The sequence below is a fragment of the Physeter macrocephalus genome, chromosome 5 (assembly GCF_002837175.3).
Source record: "Physeter macrocephalus isolate SW-GA chromosome 5, ASM283717v5, whole genome shotgun sequence".
Classification (NCBI taxonomy): domain Eukaryota; kingdom Metazoa; phylum Chordata; class Mammalia; order Artiodactyla; family Physeteridae; genus Physeter; species Physeter macrocephalus.
The window spans coordinates 43,115,638-43,120,561 of record NC_041218.1 but is presented as its reverse complement, the minus strand read 5'-3'; the positions used below and the strand labels follow the sequence as shown (position 1 = coordinate 43,120,561).

The 4,924-nt window shown below is 37.2% G+C and overlaps 1 non-coding gene across 1 annotated transcript; it reads right to left on the bottom strand.

The window, feature by feature from the left end:
* Window positions 1–3,952: 3,952 nt before the first annotated feature.
* Window positions 3,953–4,062, bottom strand: LOC112067221 (U6 spliceosomal RNA). The gene has a single exon (XR_002893162.1). It is a non-coding gene; the product is annotated as a U6 spliceosomal RNA (small nuclear RNA).
* Between the last annotated feature and the right edge of the window lie 862 nt (window positions 4,063–4,924).

Below are 4,924 nucleotides of genomic sequence, written 5' to 3'. Positions count from 1 at the left end.
TATTGTCTGACAATAAGTGAGAAGCAGAATGAAGGAATCAGAATGTCTGTCCTAACAAATCCCTCTGGTTCTACTTTAATTCCTCATGGCTTCATTTCTTTCATCAGTTTGTGGAAGAGGAATGCCATGACACAGAAGTGGCAGCTTGTACTTGGATAACAATTATAATACACTTACAGTTTACTCCTTAGACGGTGTCAAAAAAAGTTTGGCACTAAATACAACCCAATAGTCACAGTAAGGAAGAGCAATTATTTATAATCTTATTTTCACATCTATTTTAAAGGCTAACCATGTATTTTATCCAAGACAATCTGCTTTTATTAATGCCATGACTGGACATGTGTAAATGATAGTATGAGTTTACTTCACAAGAAGGTTTGGATTACACATTTCCATTTTATGGTAGGGAAATTCTAACAAGAATTGGATAAACTCAGGGTTTTCCTAAAATAACAATGATTATTATTCACAAAAGAATCACAAAATCTACAGTTGAGAATGTATATTGTCTTCCACACTAAGCAATGTTACACTTTTAGACCTGCTATATTAACACTACAGATGAATATTTTGATTAATGAGTACAAGAGTCTTGGAACAAAAAAGAAAGTAATTCAAGGATTCAGTCCAGACTAAATGGTGTGGCCTAATAGATCAAAAGCCTGCAAGAAACCAAGCTGTGTGGAAAAGTAATAATGTATATAAAAATGTGATTTCAATCCCTGCTTGGCGACTGTCCTTGCTCAGGCCACAAAGGCTCAGTGCCATCAGATGCATTAATGCTGAGATACTGGTCACTAGTGGGGGAGGGGAGAGATGGTGAAAGCTTTTTGCCTGTAGATCCAGGGAACCGCTTATAAGCCTGAAATGCATTCGACTGATGCATCAGACATCAGTTATTGAAGAAGCAGAGGCGATGAACTTACTTTAGCTTTGACCTGACCCAAGGGGATAAACACATGGCAACATTCTGTGTTACTTCAACAGTGCAGAGACACCCAATGTCAAAATGCCACAGGGCTACACATTGTTCCAAGGCTGGGACTGGGTTTCCATTAGACTGTCTTAAGGTGGTGGGATTTCTGAAGTGTCTGCCGAGATGCAGCCCTTCCCCATCCCTAGCCCCACCACTCATTGTAGGAAGAGCAGAGTAATGTTTGTCCTGAGAAACAACAATGGCTGATCCTTAAGGACCCGTGCAAATAAACAGTGATGGTGTCACTCAGTGGTCTGAGGACAGAGCAAGGTATGGGCAGTAGCTGAAAGACATTTACAAGGAATTCTTGTTCTCCTGCTGAGCCATTTTCAACTGCTGAAGCCCCTGAAGGGTTTAGGATTTATCTGGAGAAAAGCATAGGAATGAGCATCTAAAATCTAGGATTCCAAGCCCTTTGCTCAGATTTGGAAATCTTCCTAGAACAGGGAACTTTAATAGCATAGGATTAAGAGCTAGGGCATGGGAGTCAGACATCTTGGTTTCAGATTTTGATCTGTCACTAAATAGCTGTGCAGACTCGGAAAAGGTGCTCAACCTCTCTGAAATGTTTCCTAATCTACAAAGGGGACTTCGTCAGAATATCTGTCAGAATGAATTAGGATTAGGTTGATCTGCCAGTACCGTGAAACCTAAGATAACAGTAGTTTTAATGAGATAGAAGTCTGTTTCTCTCTCATGTAACCCAGCAGTTCAGGCCTGGTATGGAGATTTCACATGACCACATAGTCATTCTACCATTTTTAATGGTGGCTTTTAATATCTGGGTCAAAATGGATGCTGCAGCTCCAGTCCTCCCACACATATTCCATAGAGGAAGCAGGCAAAGTGAGAAGAAGGGAATGGCCTTCCCCTTTATAGACATGTCCCACAAAATTGCATAGCCCTCTTACTTTCTTTTGTCCCAAACTTAATCACATGGCCACATCTGGCTGCAAGAGAGCCTGGGAAATGTGGTCTGTATTCTGGATGGCCATGTGCCCAGCTGCAATTAGGAAATTCTGTTACTGAGAGGAAAGAATGGTATTGGGGGATGCATAGGATTCTCCACTACCCAACCTATCAGGCTATGTGAGGATTCAGATAATGCTAGTAAAGTGCTTTGCACAGAGGCGAGGCCAAAGGAAGTGCTCCATGAATGGCTAGGATTGCTGCCATTCCTCACTCCACCCAGAGCACCAGTCTTTGCTTTGAGGTTTCCAGGAGGGCACTGCAGCTGCTAGGCAAGAGGCAGAGCAGCACATGTAAAGATGCTGTTTGTGGAGCGTGGAGAGTGCAGAGGGCTGTCAGGGAGCAGGGCTGGGAATATGGTGAGGTGAAAGAGGCACTCACCTCGGGTGCATAATTTGGGGGGCGGGGGTGTTGCCAAAACTCTCAGTACTCAAGAAGAGTAATACTTTAATGTAATATTTTTTAAAACCAGAATTAATGCAAAAGATCCACAATTAACAAAAATAAAGATGGGATTCAACTCTGCACTTCAACAACTCACTTCACCTTGTTTACCCTAATCCTAGACCTGTCACATTCTATTTTTCCTGGTAGCGCTCAGGCCTGAGAGAATTAATGCTGTGTTAGGGAGATTAGTTTAAAACGTGGGGGATGTATCTGTAATAATTAAGTAGGATCCAACAGCATGTAAACTCTCTAAGGTATATGGATGTCTTTAATCTATATGTTTAAAGAGATACAATACTCCTTTTAAAATTAAGAAATCCATACTACCTAAATCACAAGAAAGAAAATTGATAGCATTTAAAATTGTACCACTAAGACAAAACCTTAATTAATATTTTAATGTCTATCTTTCCATCTTTCTAAAGTGTTATGTGTGTATATACATATATGTATGCATACATATATATACTTTTCGTTTAAAATTGAATCATTCAGTATATAACACAACCTGCGTTTTCATTTAACAGTATTTCTGTATTACTACATATTAATCTACAATATAATTTCTTTTTTATTTTATTGAAATAAGGTTGATTTACAATGTTGTGTTAATTTCTGCTGTACAGCAAAGTGATTCAGTAATACATATATATATTCTTTTGTTGTGTTAATTTCTGCTGTACAGCAAAGTGATTCAGTAATACAAATATATATTCTTTTTCATATTCTTTTCCATTATGGTTTATCACAGGATATTGAATATAGTTCCCTGTGCTATACGGTAGAACCTTGTGGTTTATCCATTCTATACATAAGAGTTTGTATCTGCTAATCCCAAACTCCCAATCCTTCCCTTCCCCACCCCCACCCCGCCTTGGCAACCAGAAGTCCGTTCTCTATATCTGTGAGTCTGTTTCTGTTTCATAGATATGTTTCATTTGTGTTATGTTTTAGATTCCACATACAAGTGATGTCATATGGTATTTGTCTTTCTGATTTACTTCTCTTAGTATGATATTCTCTAGGTCCATCCATGTTGCTGCAACTGGCATTATTTCATTCTTTTTTATGGCTGAGTAATACTCCATTGTATTTATATACCACGTCTTCTTTATCCATTCATCTGTCGATGGACATTTAGGTTGTTTCCATGTCTTGGTTGTTGTAAATAGTGCTGCTATGAACATAGGGTGCATGTGTCTTTTTGAATTAGAGTTTTGTCTGGATATGTACCTGGGAGAGGGATTGCTGAATCGTATGGCTACTCAGTCTTTAGTTTTTAGAAGAAATCATACTGCTTTCCATAGTGGCTGCACCAATTTACATTCCCACCAACAGTGCAAGAAGGTTCCCTTTTCTCCACACCCCCTCCAACATTTGTTACTTGTAAATGTTTTAATGATGGCCATTCTGACCAGTGTGAATTGATACCTCATTGTAGTTTTGATTTGCATTTCCCTAATAATTAGCAATGATGAGCATCTTTTCATGTGCCTATTGGCCATCTGTATATCTTCTCTGGAGAAATATCTATTTAGGTCTTCTGCCCATTTTTTGAAAAATATGAAACGCTTCACAAATTTGCATGTCATCCTTGTGCAAGGTGCCATGCTAATCTTCTCTGTGTCATTCCAGTTTTTTAGTATATGTGCTGCCGAAATGAGCACAATATAATTTCTTATGTTGTGTGTATATGCCAAATTTAGATTGTTTCCAACTTTTTTGCTCTTACAAATAGCTCTACAATAAATATCCTTGTGGTTAAATTGTTTTTGCAATTATCTGTTTATTGACTTGGTCTAAATTCCTAAAAGAGGAATTGCTAGTCAACCTTCTTAAGATTGCCAAATAGCCTTCCTGAATGTTTCTACCAATTTATTCTCCTTCCAGAAGTGTATGAGAGTATGTGTTTCCCATACCCTTGACAACATTGAGTGTAATAATTTTTTAAATCTCTACTGACTTAAATAGTGAAAAATAAAGATAAAAGTTTTGTATTCACATTTCTTTAAATGCTAATGGAGGTAAAGTTTTTTTTCATTTTTTTATTAATATTTGCATTTTTTTAAATAAATTGCATGAAGAGGTAAGATCTTTGATGGCAGAGACTTATGAGTTTTTGTTCATTTATGTCCCAAGCACCTACAACAGTGCCTGTCAAAGAATAAGCACTCAATAAATATTTGTTGAATGAATGAAAGTGTCCAACAATTTCTAAGAGTTCTTTAGCTATCAAAGGAATTAATATTTAGGATGGGTTTCAAATATTTTTCTCAGTTTATCATGTGCCTGTCAGCTTTATTTATTGTATTCTCTGCTACATACAAGTTTTTAAAAATCAATGTTTTCCCTCTTTGTGTCAGGATATTACATATATCAGGACTGTATGTATGTGTGTGTGTGTGTGTACACATTTTTTTCCAACTATTTTTTACATTTGGAATCATGTGTACCTTATTTTACTCTATAGTGTATTTGATTTTCTTAGTTTTTTCAGATAGGCAAATGTCTTCTGCAAAAAAATCTTTT